Source organism: Saccopteryx bilineata, chromosome 2 (genome assembly GCF_036850765.1).
Source record: "Saccopteryx bilineata isolate mSacBil1 chromosome 2, mSacBil1_pri_phased_curated, whole genome shotgun sequence".
NCBI classification, from domain to species: domain Eukaryota; kingdom Metazoa; phylum Chordata; class Mammalia; order Chiroptera; family Emballonuridae; genus Saccopteryx; species Saccopteryx bilineata.
This window is the reverse complement of record NC_089491.1, coordinates 14,882,150-14,900,495: the sequence shown is the minus strand read 5'-3', so window position 1 is coordinate 14,900,495 and position 18,346 is coordinate 14,882,150. Positions and strand designations below refer to the sequence as shown.

General features: G+C 39.9%; 1 protein-coding gene and 1 pseudogene across 1 annotated transcript in view; one reads left to right on the top strand and one right to left on the bottom strand.

The window, feature by feature from the left end:
* The window catches only part of MEGF9 (multiple EGF like domains 9), a 106,036-nt gene that overhangs the window by 30,624 nt on the left and 57,066 nt on the right, over positions 1-18,346 (bottom strand). The gene's annotated exons all lie outside the window — the stretch shown is intronic.
* LOC136322762 (small ribosomal subunit protein uS8-like) lies at positions 17,128-17,522 on the top strand (annotated as a pseudogene).

The window sequence follows — 18,346 nt, the reverse complement described above, 5'->3', positions numbered from 1 at the left end:
ACCTAAAAACATGGCAAGAATTTATGGAGTAATAACTAGTTTGAAGCAAAAATGTGGCTAGAAAAAGAAAGCACATAATGAACACATGGTAGAAAAGGTTTTTGGAAACAATTTAAAATTGAGACGGGAAAGGATCAGCAAAATCCTACATTAGGTGGGACCAAAACCAGCAAGACCTGATGTGCTTTTGTACCAACTAGCTAATTTATTTAACTTTTTTTCTAAATTGTCAAATGTCTTGGCATGTTTTTTTTTTTGTTTGTTTGTTTTGTTTTTTTGTTTTTTTTTTTACAGAGGCAGAGATAGACAGGGACAGACAGACAGGAACAGAGAGAGATGAGAAGCATCAATCATCAGTTTCTCGTTGCGCATTGCGACTTCTTAGTTGTTCATTGATTGCTTTCTCACATGTGCCCTGACCGTGGGCCTTCAGCAGACCAAGTAACCCCTTGCTGGAGCCAGCGACCTTGGGTCCAAGCTGGCGAGCTCTTTGCTCAAGCCAGCTGAGCCCGCGCGCGACCTCAGAGTCTCGAACCTGGGTCCTTCCGCATCCCAGTCTGACGCTCTATCCACTGCGCCACCGCCTGGTCAGGCTTGGCATGTTTTATGTTATCAAAAACATTGTCTATTTTCTTCCTAAGATTTACAAACTATGAATTGTGTGTAGGTATACTTTAGATATCACATTAACAATTTTAACTCAAGAGGTCACAGAATAACCAAAGATACAGTTCTAATCAGGAGAAATTAATTTTTTGAGAAGCCTTGCTTTTTCTCCTTCTCCCTTCCTCAGACACTATAGATGTTGGCAGTCTGACATGGAATGAACAAGAAACAGAAAAAAAGGAGATAAATATATTGATTTTTTTCCCTTCTCCCTGTTTTTTAAAAACAAAAATAATTTATCATTTAGGAAGAGACTGAAAGTACTAGGTAAAACAAAGTCTGAAATTACCAGTAAACTGCAGATTATAAACTTTCTCAGTAATTTAAAAATAATATCAAAAGACAGCTAGAAAAAGTTTTTCTAACCAGAATAAGCTTTTACATGGAAAAACAAACAAAATGAAAAGTTATTAACAATCTTAATTTCATGTTCATGCCATGGTATTATAAAGATAATGAAATTATCTCTCCTTTTGTTATGAAATAATTCAGTAATTAAACATTTTGGCAAAAGACCATCTACATTTAGTGTTCCTCTGTCTTTCTACAGTCATGGAAAAGACCATTATGCAATGAGCAAAGTCCCTTTTCTGGATGGAAAAAAAAGATAGCTTTCTTGTTGAAAACATTGGGCTATTATGCTAAACATTCCTTGTATTTTTGAGGGCAAATAGTCTAAAATATGTTTAGAGGAAATCCATATTCAGACAGAAGTTGTTAATATTCAACAAGGGTACTGCCTAAGTACAGAAATACTTTTTGATAGCTGATCTTACCAAAATTAAATTTAAACATTTACTTAAAAAGTCAGAAATATAACTTACTGGCAGAAAAATAAAAAGTGTCATATTTCCCAAGCCACAACTTAGGAAGACTAAGTTAATTCAACCTGGAAATTTATTTCTTCCTTCCTTAACTTATTTTAAATGGAAGAAATACAGCCATAAGAATTCTAAAATCCACACAATTACTCCATTATTTGATTAGATTAGATGCAGATTAGTTCTGCATTTAAAAAGTCCGTTTTGAAAAGAAAAGAAGCATCAGATCCCAGTACCATCTTCTTGAAAAGAAGATGCTTCTAAAATATATTAACATTTTTCTTCTTTTGCAACCATTGTAAAAGGTTTACTATGTAAAAGGGTAATTATTAATAATTGATTTGTGTACACGCTGTGTTACAAAAATTAACTTGCAGTGCCTAGAATTTAGAACTCATTTTCTCACAGAAATGGCAGCATCTGTGATGACTTAGTTTCCAAAATACAAACAAAAATCTATTAATTCAAAATGTTGATATTGACAGTGCTAAGGATCAAGTCCTTTAACCACAGTCCTAAGCCTTTGAATTCGGAACTTTTCGGGAGTAGAATGGTGAGAAGGCAATATTAACATTTATTAAATCCCTACTATAAAGTTATAAATAAAATACATAGCACAATATTTATACATGCACTACTTAATTTAGTCCTTACAATCAGTCTATGACATTCATTATTCTCAGCCTTTCTACTTTCTAGCTGTATATTGTGCAAGTTAAGTTTTCACATTTGAGCCCTGGCTAGTTGGCTCAGTGGTAGAGCGTCAGCCCAGTATGTGGAAGTCCTGGTTTCTATCCCTGGTCAGGGCACACAGGAGAAGCGACCACCTGCTTCTCTATCCTTCCGCCTTCACCCCATCTCTCTCTCTTTCTCTCTCTCTCTCTCTCTCTCTTCTTCCTCTCCCACAACCATGGCTCCAATGATTCAAGCAAAGTTGGCCCCGGACGCTGAGGAAAGCTCCATGGCCTTGCCTCAGGCACTAAAATAGTTTTGGTTGCTGAGCAACAGAGCAGCAGCCCAAAGGGGCAGAGCATGGCCTAGTAGAGTCTTGTCAGCTGGATCCCGATTGGGGCACATGTGGAAGTCTGTCTCTGCCTCCCACCTATCACTTAATTAAAAAACAAAAAACAGTTTTCACCTCTGAAAAATAAGAATAATAATCCCTGTTTCAAAAGACCATGAAAATTATCTAAAATTACATATGTAAGTGTCTTGCAAATATAAGTAGTTCCATACGTGGTAAAATATTGATGCTCTCAATATCCATAATTGGAGAGCTTCAGCAGAGTAAACAGACTCAATTTTTAAGGTCACACAGCCAGTGGGTATTCAGAACTAGAAGCTAGATCTTCTATCTACCAATACAATGTTTTTTCCTCTCTCATATATTATAGATCACCTCTATGTCCTTAATGAAAGCAAGTCAGAAGGATTTAATGTGCTCATCATAATAGACTTACAACACTTGTAGAAGAATCTTTTTATGTTAATCTTCTGGCTCAACAGTGAATCATTTAAATATCTCCTCTGATGAACGGGATTTTAAAATAATTGCCACTGCTTCTGATCTGTCTGAATACAAATCTAAGATCTAAGAGCTCTAGTTTCCTACATGAATCTAGCACTGCTTGCAAATACCCCATAATCCAATCAGTTTCCTTGCAAAGCTTCCCCATCAACAGTTTTACTGATATAACCTTGCAAAGCTTTTTTCATCTTCATTTTTAAATTATGAACTATATCATTTATTCAGAAGTAGCTAAATTGAAAGACAATACAATTTAAAGAAAAATAAACTCAGTACTTTGATAGCCACTAGCAAGACATTTAAAGCCCTGTGAGCCTGACCAGGCGGTGGCTCAGTGGATAGAGCATCGGACTGGGATGCGGAAGACCCAGGTTCGAGACTCCAAGGTCACCAGCTTGAGTGCGGGCTCATCTGGCTTGAGCAAAAAGCTCACCAGCTTGACCCAAGGTCACTGGCTGGAGCAAGGGGTTACTCAGTCTGCTGAAAGCCCGCGGTCAAGGCACATATGAGAAAGCAATCAATGAACAACTAAGATGTCCTAACGAAAAACTGATGATTGATGCTTCTCATCTCTCTCCGTTCCTATCTGTCCCTATCTATCACTCTCTCTGTCTCTGTAAAAAAAAAAAAAAAAAGCCCTGTGAGTGGTGGTCCTCAACTGCATCCCCTTCTCTTGCCCCAGAAGCAACTAAATTTTAATTATGAGTTTTACCATTTCTGTATGTATTATTAAATAACATTGATATAGTTTTGCCTGTTCTTAAACTTTATATTAATAAAAATCGTTTTCTTTGATCTTATTAATTTTTCACTGCTATATTTCACTGCATGAAAATCACTCTATTTACTTACTCATTCTTCTAGACATTTGGGCTGTTTTCATTGGGTATTATGGCTAATAATGCTGCTGTGAACCTTCTTGTGCATATCTTCTGGTACACATGACCATGCTTTTCTCTAGTGTATATACCAAGGAATGGAACTGCTAGAAAACAGAGTTTGTGCATGATCAACTTTACTACGCAATAGATTACAACGTGGTAGTAACAATTTACGCTCCCATTACCAATGGAATAATGGTCTCATTGCTCTATATCCTCATCAACATTTGATATTGTAAGCTTTTAAAATTTTTGCAAATCTGGCAGCTTGAAGTGGTATCAAATTGTGGTTTTAAATTCCATTTTCCCGATAGTTAATGAAATGGAAAATGTTTTCATGTTTATTGGCTATTCGAACTTCCTCTTTTTTTTTTTTTTTTACAGAGACAGATAAATAGGGACAGACAGGAACAGAGAGAGATGAGAAGCATCAATCATTAGTCTTTTTTTTAAAAAAAAATTTTTTTAAGATTTTATTTATTCATTATAGAGAGGGGAGAGAGAGAGAGAAAGGGGAGGAGCAGGAAGCATCAACTCCCATATGTGCCTTGACCAGGCAAGCCCGGGTTTTGAACCGGCAACCTCAGTGTTTCCAGGTTGATGCTTTATCCACTGCGCCACCACAGGTCAGGCAGGAACTTCCTCTTTTATGAAGGGTCTACCCAAATATTTTTGACATTGATTTGTATACATTCATTATATATTCCTAAAAAAGTGATCCTTTGTCAGTTTGATGTGCTATAATTATCCCAGTTTTGGCTTTTCTGTCTACTCTTTTTATAAGTTTTACAGAGTAACAAAGTGTTAAGATATGAATTCTGGATCTCTGTTATCTAGATTCAAATCCTGGATTTATGACTTACAAGTCATATGACTGTAAGTCAATTATTTAAACCCTTTATGCTTCAGTTTCCTCACTTGTAAAATGGAGAATATAATAGTATTGCTCTCAGAGGTTTGTTGGGAAGATTAACTTAGTTAGTATGTGTTAATGCTAAGCAGGTAGAACAATGCCTGACACATATTAAAAACCATATAAGTTGGTGCAGCCACTGTAAAAAGCAGTATGGAATTACCTTAAAGAATTAAAAATGGAACTGCCTTATGACAGTGATTCTACTTCTGGGAAAATGTCCAAAGAAATCTGAAACACTAATTAAAAAGAATATATTCAGCCCTGGCCGGTTGGCTCAGCGGTAGAGCGTCGGCCTAGCGTGCGGAGGACCTGGGTTCAATTCCCGGGCAGGGCACATAGGAGAAGCGCCCATTTGCTTCTCCACCCCTCCGCCGCGCTTTCCTCTCTGTCTCTCTCTTCCCCTCCTGCAGCCAAGGCTCCGTTGGAGCAAAGATGGCCCGGGCGCTGGGGATGGCTCTGTGGCCTCTGCCTCAGGCGCTAGAGTGGCTCTGGTCGCAACATGGCGACGCCCAGGATGGGCAGAGCATCGCCCCCTGGTGGGCAGAGCGTCGCCCCTGGTGGGCGTGCCGGGTGGATCCCGGTCGGGCGCATGCGGGAGTCTGTCTGACTGTCTCTCCCCGTTTCCAGCTTCAGAAAAATGCGAAAAAAAAAAAAAAAAAAAAAAAGAAGAAGAAGAATATATTCACTCCTATATTTATTGCAGCATTATTTACAATAGCCAAGATATGGATGCAGCCTAGGTGTCTATCAGTAGATGAGTGGTAAAAAAGCTATGGTACATTTACACAATGAAATACTACTCAGCCGTAAAAAAAAAAAGAGAAGGAAATCTTACCCTTTACAAAAGCATGCAAGAACCTGGAAAACATTATACTAATTGAAATAAGCCAGTAATAGAAAGACAAGTATCATATGATTTCACTCATATGTGGAGTCTTAGTCCCCTATATTCTCAATAGCTGAACTGCAGCTATTGTCACTAGTTTCTTGATGTTTTTCTCCTGGACCCAGCTGGTCTGCCTCCCCACTTCCTACCCAATGACTAGGTCCATGACACTTGCTTTCAAATCTCTCACATGTCAAATGCCTGCCACTTAAGCCCCAGCAAGTCAGGTAGACTCAGTCATGATATTCACAATGTCCTAATTCCTGCTTTTCAAATGATTCTCTATGGATACACTCATTATTTTGTATTGCCATCTTCTATGCAATATTCATTTTCTTTGTAACTTATATCTGACTTCTAGATTTATATCTCCATGGGCCAGTTCCCAGGAGGATGAATCATGATCACACACGCCCAGACCTGCACTTATTTGAGACTCACACTACCATATCTAAGCTTGGCCATTCTATTTCAGAGTACAGTAGAGAAAGCCTTGGAGTCAGAAAGCTCTGTCATTTATTAGTTATGCCATATTGCTAAGTAACGCAACCTTTAAGAACAAGACAGCTAAGTTGTTCTGAAAAGTCAGAAAGGTTATATGTATAAAACATCAAGCAAAGAGTTTTGGGGGGCTTGTTTGTTTTAGCAAGAGAGAGACAAACAGATAGGAAGAGAGAAAGATGAGAAGAATCAATTCATCACTGCGGCACTTTAGTTGCTCATTGATTGCTTTCTCATATGTGCCTTGACCGGGGGGCTCCAGTGGAGCCAGTGACCCCTTGCTCAAGCCAGCGATTTTGGGCTCAAGCCAATGATCTTTGCGCTCAAGCCAGTGACCATTGGGTCATGTCTATGATCCCATGCTCAAGCTGGCAACCCCAAGTTCAAGATGGTGAGCCTGCACTCAAGCCGGTAAGCCTGGGCGCTCAAGCTAGAAGCCTTGAGGTTTCAAACCTGAGACCGCAGTGTTCCAGGCCAGTGCTCTATCCACTGCGCCACCACCTGGTTAGGCCAAGCAAAGAGTTTTGACAGTGTTCATCAAATGTTAATTTCCTTCTCTTCTTCCTGCTGCATCTCCTGGATAGTATACCTTCCTTAGGTAAATAGTTTGATCAAGAAAGCTAATGTAGGCCCTGGCCAGTTGGCTCAGTGGATAGAGCGTCAGCCCAGCATGCAGACGTCCAGAGTTCGATTCCTGGTCAGGGCACACATGAGAAGCAACCATCTGCTTTTCTCCTCCTCCCTCTCCCCCTTTTCACTCTCTCTCTTCCCCTCTCGCAGCCAGTGTCTCAACTGGTTTGAGCATCACCCAGGGTACCTGGAATAGCTGGGCTGATTCAAGTATCAGTCCCAGACAGGGGTTGCTGGATGGATCCTGGTCAGGGTGCACGCAGGAGTCAGTCTCTCTTCTCCCTTCCTCTCACTTAAAAAAAAAGTTAATTTCCTGCTCTTCCTCCTGCTGCATCTCCTGGATGTTGTAGGTAAACAGTTTGATCAAGAAAGCTAATGTATTGATCTGCAGAAACTTTTCTTTCAAGTACCTATAAGACATACTTGTTTAACTGGACATTCTATTCAATTGTAGAACTCTTTTAAAAAATCAATTAAAAACCAACAAGAATAAAACTCAAAGAAATAGTCACAGTGTATGTGTTAGAAACTGGCAGAAGAGATAGAAGAGATTCTATTATTGATAATATTAGCCAAGATTACTGCTTTTGGCAGTGTGAGAAGACTGTCTATATCTTTCCTGTATAGTATTTAAAATAAAACTTCTAAAATTGATGGTATCTCAGACCCTATGAGAATCTACTGAATGTTATTATATGTTACAGACCTCCTCCACAGAAATATGTACATATTCACCATTATATTTCACATGCTTCCTTCCTCTTAAGTTAAGAAATCCTGACCTCAGCATAGGAGCATATATTAACCCAGAACTGAAAACCACGGGAGTTTAATGTAACAGAAAGAACATAGGATATGGTTTCAGAAGACTCTGAATTGACTCTTCTCACTCTGGTATTTAATAGATAGATATTCAACCTTGGGCTCATCATGTAACCTTTCGATTATTACATCTCATCTATAATTTGATGGGTAATTACCCTTATCTATCTCTCGGGGTTGTTGTTAGAATCAAATGAGAAAATGTACAGGATAAAAGAATATTGTTAATTGTGAATGACTATGTAATTAGTTATTAACATTCACTGGAAACCAACTGAATTTATAAACACAGGAACAAGCTTGAAAAATTCAAATTATTGAAACACATGGGATAAATCATACCAGAGAATTCCCTTAATATATAAAGGACAAAAATAATAAAATTCATAGTTTTTAATCTAGTCCTATATACTTTGAATGTCAAAACAATCATGGCTGAAGCACTTACGTACCTTTTCATAGGAAATCTAGAGAAGCTTCAACTCCAAATCTCTCTATGGGATTGAAAAATTTAGATATTTTGAGTAGAAATCAAATTCGAGGAGAAAAAAGAGGAATAGTCCCATGTTTCTCTCTCTACCCTCTAGGAAACATTTCTTGTTATGAAAAGAACTATCTCAGATGGGAAAAGTCATGCTGATTTCATTTACTTTCAAGGGACACAGGAGAAGACAAAGCCTTCTTTGTGGCAACAGCATCCTTCTGTTTCAGCCTAAGTCTAATATAAGTCTCAGAAGCTATTTTAAAACTTTAGAGAAAAAAGATATTTAAAACATTAAAATAGGCTATGAATCTGAGTGAATATTCTAACCACAATGCCGTCCACCTAAAATTGCAGATATTTATGCCAGCAGAGTAAGTTCATTTCCTTATCCTGATTATTGTTCTGGGCCTACGGCTAAGAATTATCACCAGAAACAACTTCGTCCTCATAATAAGACAGTAATATTATCCATATTCCCTTCACTAACTGCTGCAAATAACAATTCTATTAACTTTTTATTTTGAAATAATACTAGATTTAAAGAAAAGTTATAAAGATAGTATACAGATAGCTGTTGCATATCATTCACCCAACATTCCCTAATGTTAATTTCTCATATAACCATGGTATATTCATCAAAACTAAAATTAACAGTGCCATAATACTATTAACTATCAGATTTTTCTAATTTTTATACTAATGTCTCTTTTCTGCTCCAGGACCCAATCCAGGACATCACCTTATATTTGCTTGCCTTGTCTCCTTAGCCTCCTCCAATCTGAGTTTCTCAGGTTTTCCTTGTCTTTTATGATCATGAAGCTTTTGAAGAGTATTGGCCAGGTATTTTGAAAAATGTACCTCAGTTTTAGTTTCTCTGATGTCTTGTCACAATTAGACTGAGGTAATAAATTTTAGGGAAGAATATCACTGAAGTAACATGCCCTTCTCATTGCATATTACTAGGGACTACATGATAGCCATATATAACTTATTACTGAGATATTATCTTGATCATGCAAATGATAATTTTTCATGCTAGGAATCTGTCTGTAAGATAGCTAAACTTAGTATGGTTATCATACTTATTTGGAAAATTAGTAGAGGTATAGCCATTCAATCAATAGACCCTGGGATCGACTGAAGGCAGTATAGTCAGACAGGTGTTGGTTTAAGCCTGTTTCTGCCTCTTATAGTTGTCTGTTTGGGGGCAAATTACTCAAATCTCAGTTTCTTCATTTGTAAAATAATACCACTTTAATCAGTTATTATTTTATCCTTACAAGATAGCACATATAAAGCACTTGGCTTGGCACGTAACAAACATTCAGTAAATGTTAATGCTCTTCATTCTGGGGGTAGATAGTGGTAGTAATAATCTAGTAATACTGACCACATTGTGTGGCACTTTCATTTAAGAAGGAAGTCAAACTACAGATCAAAAGAATACTATATGTTTTTAAGGTCTTTAAACTTAAGTGTAGCAAAATGTTTTATCAGAGAGATACTTAATTAGAGATTAAATTGTAGTTTCTTTTTTAGCAAGAGAAGTTTGTAATTGCTTTGCCATTTCAGATAGAAAATAACCTTGAAGTAGATCCTCCTGATTGGGTAAAAAAATCATTTAAGTTAGGTTTCCCTTTATCATGTCAGTATATGGTGAACAGGCCCCCCTGTCCTTAGAGAGGGTTTACCAAGACCTTTTGAATGGGGAGGAAGGGGGAGGGGGGGTTTATTAGGTAGAAGATACTATAAAATGTCCTCAACCAGTACTCTTGGAGCTGGCTTGCACACTGGGATGTGTCTGTATGTATAAACTGAAGGAAATGATGGTTAACACCTATAACTTTGGAGCTCCAATTTAGAGCATTTTTTGTTTGTTTGTTTTTTGTATTTTTCTGAAGCTGGAAACGGGGAGAGACAGTCAGACTCCCGCATGCTCCCCACCGGGATCCACCTGGCACGCCCACCAGGGGGCGATGCTCTGCCCACCAGGGGGCGATGCTCTGCCCACCAGGGGGCGATGCTCTGCCCCTCCGGGGCGTCGCTCTGTTGTGACCAGAGCCACTCTAGCGCCTGGGGCAGAGGCCAAGGAGCCATCCCCAGCGCCCGGGCCATCTTTGCTCCAATGGAGCCTCGCTGCGGGAGGGGAAGAGAGAGACAGAGAGGAAGGAGAGGGGGAGGGGTGGAGAAGCAGATGAGCGCTTCTCCTGTGTGCCCTGGCCGGGAATCGAACCCAGGGACTTCTGCACTCCAGGCCAATGCTCTACCACTGAGCCAACCGGCCAGGGCCTAGAGCATTTTTGAAAGAACTGGCAGTAAGGGAGTAGTAGTTCATCTTCCCTCAAAGAATTGTTGCTGCCAACATTTCTGGACCAATAAAAGTTTCATAGTGAGTGAGTATCATCTGTCAGGTTATTAAGGGCCAGGCCTCAATTCAGCAATTCTATGCAGAAGTGACAAATGACAATTTTCACTATAAGAGGAGGACTGAGTCCTAGAGTCACTGAAACATTAGTAATTAATTGTTAGAGAATGAGTTGTCTCAAAAGGCAGGCACTGGATTCATGCTACTGAGGTATATGAATGTCAGAGTAATTGGGAAAAAATAGGTATGCCGATATTTGAACCATGTTTGTAGAAAAGTTTGTCAGTTATATAAACTTTTTTTTTTTTTTTACAGAGAGTCAGAGAGAGGGACAGACAGGAACACAGAGAGATGAGAAGCATCAATTATCAGCTTTTCATTGCGACACCTCAGTTCATTGATTGCTTTCTCATATGTGCCTTAACTGCGGGCCTTCAGCAGACTGAGTAACCCCTTGCTGGAGCCTTGGGCTCAAGCTGGTGAGTTTTTTTCTCAAACCAGATGAGCCCGTGCTCAAGCTGGCTACCTCAGGGTTTCGAACCTGGGTCTTCCGCATCCCAGTCTGACGCTCTATGCACTGTGCCACTGGCTGGTCAGGCAGCTTTTTCTAATTTACTTACTTCATTTAGTATAATGTTCTTAAGGTCCATCCATGCTGTCATAAATGGCAATATGTCATCATTTCTCATAGCTGAGTAGTATTCCATTGTGTAGTAGTGTGTGTGTGTGTGTGTCTGTGTGTGTGAGTGTATCACATCTTCTTTATCCAACAGAAGAATAATTTCTGAACCTCTTAAAAAATGAAGGGCCTTTGGATTTATTTTTTTAGCAACACAAAACATGGGTATGGGGACACTCCTTGACATTCAGCAGCAAGGCTGGGGGAGTGGGGGGAAATAAAAACCCCATGGGATACAGTGGTTGGGAGCAACTCCTGAAGCACAGGAGAGGGGATCCAATTCCTGCAACCTGGAACAAAGGGAGGACAGGAAGCCCAGGGAGAGGGTATGAGCCTGAGAAGGAGCCCTGGGACTGAGCAGATCCCCAAATTCAACTTAGAAATACAAACTACCTTTAGATTTGTGTGTACGTATTAATGGAAAAATCACAAACTTTCTAGAGAATTATGCACAGAAACACTGCTAACATGGGGCATATCACCATTGTTCCTATTCTCCATTGTCTCAATATTCCACCCATTCTCACTATTATCACTCTAATTTTGGTCCTCACTGGTTTTCATTGTCTCTGATCTCCCCATATTTACAACTATCCATTCTATTACTGCTACAATACAGTGCTAACCTTTCTTCTGATTAAAAATTGCTTTGTGAGTAAAATCCAAATCATTTGTTTAGTCCTTAAGACTCTTTGTGACCTGACCCCAGTAGGATTTGCCAAATTTATCTCCTCTGCCCTCCGTCCTCTTCTATATTACATCCTGTGTGTAAGCACATCTCTGAGACATTAATCTTGCTGCTTCCTGTTCTGTAACGACCTTTCCCACTTCTGTCGAAATCCTTTCCTTTCTTCTTCTTTTTTTTTTTTTTTTTTGTATTTTTCTGAAGCTGGAAACAGGGAGAGACAGTGAGACAGACTCCCGCATGCGCCCGACCGGGATCCACCCGGCACGCCCACCAGGGGCGACGCTCTACCCACCAGGGGGCGATGCTCTGCCCCTCCGGGGGGTCGCTCTGCCACGACCAGAACCACTCTAGCGCCTGGGGCAGAGGCCAAGGAGCCATCCCCAGTGCCCGGGCCATCTTTGCTCCAATGGAGCCTTGGCTGCGGGAGGGGAAGAGAGAGACAGAGAGGAAGGAGGGAGGGGGGGTGGAGAAGCAAATGGGCACTTCTCCTATGTGCCCTGGCCGGGAATCGAACCCCGGTCCCCCGCACGCCAGGCCGATGCTCTACCGCTGAGCCAACCGGCCAGGGCTAATCCTTTCCTTTCTTCAAAACTGAAGTAAAAAGTTATCTCTTAAAAAAAAAAAAAAAGTTATCTCTTCAATTAAATCATCCCTGATATTTCCAGCTATAACTGATATCTCCCAGTTTCTAACATTTACATTTATGTTTTATGATGTAAGGTCAATTTTTACTTTTTATTGTAAATATATATATATATATATATGTATATGTATAATATATATATATACACATATATATATGTTTCTTAGGGACATTACTAGACCAGAAGTGCCTTTGGTCTTCCCACTGTTTTATTTATCTTTTATTTCCCCTACAAGGTCTATTAAAGAATCCTACACAGACTTTGTTTAACAAATAAATACTTTGGTACCAAATACTGCATTTGTATGAATTTGGTTATCTGTGCTACTAGCATATGTATAACAACAGATTTGGGGAGCTTCTCAAAAAAGCTTGATGTTTTAATATATCAATAACAAAACTTTAAATTATTTCTTTTAGGCCCTGGCTGTTGGCTCAGCGGTAGAGTGTCAGCCCGGCATGTGGAAGTCCCGGGTTCGATTTCCAGTCAGGGCACACAGAAGAAGCACCCATCTGCTTCTCCCTCTCCACCCTTCCCCCTCACCTTCCTCTCTGTCTCTCTCTTCCCTTCCTGCAGCCAGGACTCCACTGGAGCAATGTTGGCCCCAGGCACTGAGGACTTCTCCATGGCCTCCACCTCAGGCGCTAGAATGGCTCCAGCCGAAATAGAGCTTCGCCCCAGATGGGCAAAGCATTGCCCCTTGGTGGGCTTGCCAGGTGGATCCTGGTGGGGTGCATGCAAGAGTCTGACTGTCTCCCTGCTTCTAACTTCGGAAAAAATACAAAATATAAATTTATTTCTTTTAAAAATTTCTAACTGACCTAGGAGTAGCTTAATAAAAATGAAACAATACAAAAATAGAAAAATCTGCAACATGGTTTAGGGGAAGTAAGGTGTTTAATCTACAGCACTATGTCAATTCATTGAGACATGTTAATGTTCACAAAGGTCACCAAGAGCTAGAGGGGGAAAAACTATGTTTTTTTTTCTCCATTCATTTGACTAAAGCTGATTATCTAGTTAATAATTAGAAGACTAGGAAGGCAGATCATGTCCTATATTGCATGGAGGGTTTATTTTTCTTCTTCTTTTCCAAGTGAGAGGAGGGGAGATAAAGAGACAGACTTCCTGCATGTGCCCCAACCAGAATCCATCCAGCAACCCCCACCTAAGGTGATGCTCTGCCCGTCTGAGGCCATGCTCATAACCAAGCTATTTTTATCACATGAGGCAGAGGCTCCATGGAGCCATCCTCAGTGCCCAGGGGCGATGTGCTCAAACCAATCAAGCCACGAGCCACGCCTGTAGGAGTAGAAAAGAGAGAGAGTGGTGAGAAGGGGTAGGGGGAGGGTAGAGAAGCAGATGGTAACTCCTCCTGTGTGCCATACTGGGAATCAAACCCAGGACATCCACATGCTGGGCCAATGCTCTACCGTTGAGCCAACCGGCCAGGGTGAATGGAGGATTTAAGATAGAAATGTGGCCCTGGCTGGGCAACTCAGCTGGTTGGAGTACTGTCTCAATGCACCAAGGTGTGGGTTTGGTCCCTGGTCAAGGCACATACAAGAGTCAACCAACTGTCTACGGCCATACCACCCAGAGCAAGCCCATCTCATCTGATCTCGGAAAAGTCAACCAATGAATGCATAAATAAGTGGAACAGCAAGTCAGTGTTTCTCTCTCTCTCACAAATCAAGAAATAAAAACAATTTGGCACTGTTCAAATATTGATTGAAACAAATGGATCATGATAAGACAGAGGTCAGTTATCTGCTTTTGACCAAGATGGCTACCTTTTAAAAATCTACCTTCAAGCCTGACCAGGCGGTGACGCAGTGGATAGAGCATTGGACTAGGATGCAGAGGACCCAGGTTCGAGACCCCGAGGTCGCCAGCTTGAGTGCAGGCTCATCTGGTTTGAGCAAAAAGCCCACCAGCTTGAACCCAAGGTCGCTGGCTCCAGCAAGGGGTTACTTGGTCTGCTGAAGGCCCACAGTCAAGGCACATATGAGAAAGCAATCAATGAACAACTAAGGTGTTGCAATGTGGAACGAAAAACTAATGACTGATGCTTCTCATCTCTCTCCATTCCTGTCTGTCTGTCCCGGTCTATCACTCTCTCTGTCTGTCTCTGTAAAAAAATAAACAAATAAATAAAATTTAAAAAACAAATAAAATAAAAATCTACCTTCAAGGAAAAAAATAATAAAGTGTACAAAAAAAAGGTAATTTAAATTAGAGATTGATATAATTGCAAGAATAATAGGGGTATAGTATAAAGTTATTTTTAATAAAATTAAAACAATGAGACTTTGTTCTGTTTTCCTCTAAAATAGCATAAAAAAATGCTAGTTAAGATTTCTTGACTTTGGTACACCATGTATATGCAACTGTCTGCTGGACATCTCTATATGAATGTCCCTTAGTCACTTCAAAATGAGCATGTTTGAAGTCTAACATGATCATCATGTCCCTCCAACTTGCTTATCTATCTGTATTCTTTATCCAGTTAATGGAGTCAGAAAGAAACATTGGAGTTATTTTTCTGCCTCTCCCTTATTCTACACATACATCAACTATCTAATCTCATAGATTTTATTTTCCAAATATTTCTTACATTGGTTCTCCCCTCTCCAGCACCATTGCCAATGCCAACGTCAATGCCTTAGATCAATCCTTTAACCTCTCTTACTCAGATTGTTATAATAGCCTTCTCACTGGTCTCCTTGCATGAGCTCACTCTATTCACCCAACTTCAGATACATAATTTTTCTAAAAAGCAAATCTGATGTCACTCCTTCCTCAATATTCTTCACTGGATAAAATAATTTACATGGCAAAGTTGGTCCTTCAGGGCTAGACCCTATTTATTCTTCATTCGTTACTTCTGTTCATTCATCAAGTCTTTACTGAGTCTACTTTGTACCAGGCACTGTTCTAGGTGTTAGAGATAAAACAGTAAAAAAATAGACAAAAGTCTCATCTCTTAGCATTCCTCACTCTCCTTCAACCCCTTCTTTCCACATTACCAGTGTTCCTTGCCTTCAAGAAATAGTGAGCCACCTGCAATCTACTAAAGATATTTTATTCTTTCATACAAACTTCTACTAATCCTTCAAGTTTCTATTTAGATGCAACTTCCTCTTTCAGGACCTCCCTGAATTGCCTGTGTACTTTATAAATATTCATATTTTGTTTGCATTTCTATCTTTCCTCTGACAGTAAGTTTCTTGAGCACAGGGTAATTAATGTCTTTGGACACATAATTAGCAAATGCAATGTCTTTATTAAATGAAACAAGTGAGGGTCTGGCAGGTTGGCTCAGTGGTAGAGCGTTGGCCTGGCGAGTGGAAGTCCCGGGTTTGATTCCCAGCCAGGGCACACAGAAGCACTCATCTGCTTCTCCACCCTTCCCCCTCTCCTTTCTCCCTATCTCTCTCTTCCCCTCCCGCAGCCAAGGCTCCACTGGAGCAAAGTTGGCCCAGATGCTGATGATGGCTCCATGGCCTCTGCCTCAGGCACTAGAATGGCTCCAGTTGCAGTGGAGCAATGCCCCAGATGGGCAGAGCATCACCCCATAGTGGGCATGCCAGGTGGATCTGGTCAGGCGCATGCGGGAATCTGTCTCTCTGCCTCCTTGCTTCTCATTTCAGAAAAATTTTTTTTTAATTATTTTAAAAAGAAACAAGTGAATAAAATGACAAAAGCTTTCCTTAATTATTAATTGTACCTAGGATCAAATGACTTTTTCTTTTCTTTTTAATTTTTTATTTATTTATTCATTTTTAGAGAGGACAGAGAGAGGGAGAGAGAGAGACAGAGAGAGAAGGGGGGAGGAGCTGGAAGCATCAACTCCCATATGTGCCTTGACCAGGCAAGCCCAGGGTTTCGAACTGGTGACCTCAGCATTTCCAGGTCGACGTTTTATCCACTGTGCCACCACAGGTCAGGCCAAATGACTTTTTCTTGATCTCTCAGAATTACAGGCAAAGTCATAAATGAGAGTTTACACAAACAGCTGTTCCTTCCAATTATTACACAAAACAATTTTCCAAGCCCATATGAATATGAACCTTAGAGGTTTTGCCACCTTTCTATTTGACCCTTATTTCAGCATAAGTTTATTTCATGAGTAAAATTTTACTCTATATCCTGGGGCACAGGCCCATAATTAAAAGTGTAAAAAATAAGTATTTCAAAATACGTTGTATTGCAGCAACCATAGATTTTATGAAAAGGGTATTACACCACTATAGAACTTCTTTGCTATCTTGTAGAGATGTTCTAAAACGATGCATCTTGCATACTAACCTAAAATAAATACATTTTTAAAAATAAACAAAAATATAGGGGTCCCCAAACTTTTTACACAGGGGGCCAGTTTACTGTCCCTCAGACCATTGGAGGGCCGCCACATACAGTGCTTCTCTCACTGACCACCAATGAAAGAGGTGCCCCTTCCGGAAGTGCGGCAGGGGGCTAGATAAATGGCCTCAGGGGGCTGCATGTGGCCCGCGGGCCGTAGTTTGGGGATGCCTGGCCTAGATATAAAGTCAGCCCTGAAATATTTTAATAACTATATTAAGAAATCCCAGGCTTGATCTTTCTGTGCCGCCATAATGGTGTGCATGAATGTCCTGGACGATGCTCTCAAGGGTATCAATAATGCTGAGAAGAGAGGCAAACGCCAGGTTCTCATTAGGCCATGCTCCAAAGTCATCGTCCGGTTTCTAACTGTGATGATGAAGCATGGTTATATTGGTGAATTTGAAATTATTGATGACCACAGAGCTGGGAAAATTGTTGTGAACCTCACAAGTAGGTTAAACAAATGTGGAGTAATCAGCCCCGGATTTGATGTGCAAGTCAAAGATCTAGAAAAATGGCAGAACAACCTGCTCCCGTCTCGTCAGTTTGGTTTCTTGTACTGACAACCTCAGCGGGTATCATGGACCATGAAGAAGCAAGATGAAAGCACACAGGAGGGAAAATCCTGGGATTCTTTTTCTAGGGATGTAATACATATATGCAAATAAAATGCTTGAAAGGACCCAAATAAATAAATAAATAAATTTTTTTTTCAAAATGCCAGGCTTTCACTAGATAAAATACTGTGATTTATTCATTCATTTATTAAACCTATGTCCAAATGTAAATCAGGAAAACATTAGAAATGAATTCCAAAAGCAAAAATGAAAAGTTAAGATACTGTAAACCAACTCCTTCCCAGTTAAACAGGTTGGAATATCAATGGTAATGTGAGGGGGTGACCATCTGTCAATACATAAAGGACTTTGTGTTTCAACACAAAGACATTGCTCAACCCACATCTGGATCCTGTAGCCAAACTCTACCCTCACTGAGACAACTCCTACTGAAATATATAGGCATAAAGAACATGAAAATAAATTTTTAAAAAGCCAGCTGTTCATTCCATGGGCATTAAATGTATGAGAGAATTAGGATAGAACTGAGTTTTACTTGTATTTATTTTTTAAAAGAGAACAGGGAGTTCAAAACAAAAGAATTTGAGTAGGTGTTAGGAGATCATATTTCTCACCTCATCGTAATAATATTATAAAATTCACTTGAATTCACATGGTTTTCTCCTCCTGATAAGGTCTTCTCCTCTCTCTAACTTTCTAAATCATAACTTGGAAGGTACATCTTAGTTTCCACCTTCTCTTAAAAGCCTCTCCTTGTTACTTCAGCTTGCTCCTGTTCTTATCCCACACTAAACTACTGTACTTAGAAATTTAGCACTATTTGTACAGTCTTCTAGTAGTTGTGTACCCTTTAGTCTTGCATAAATTATACGTTTCTTCACAAGAGCAA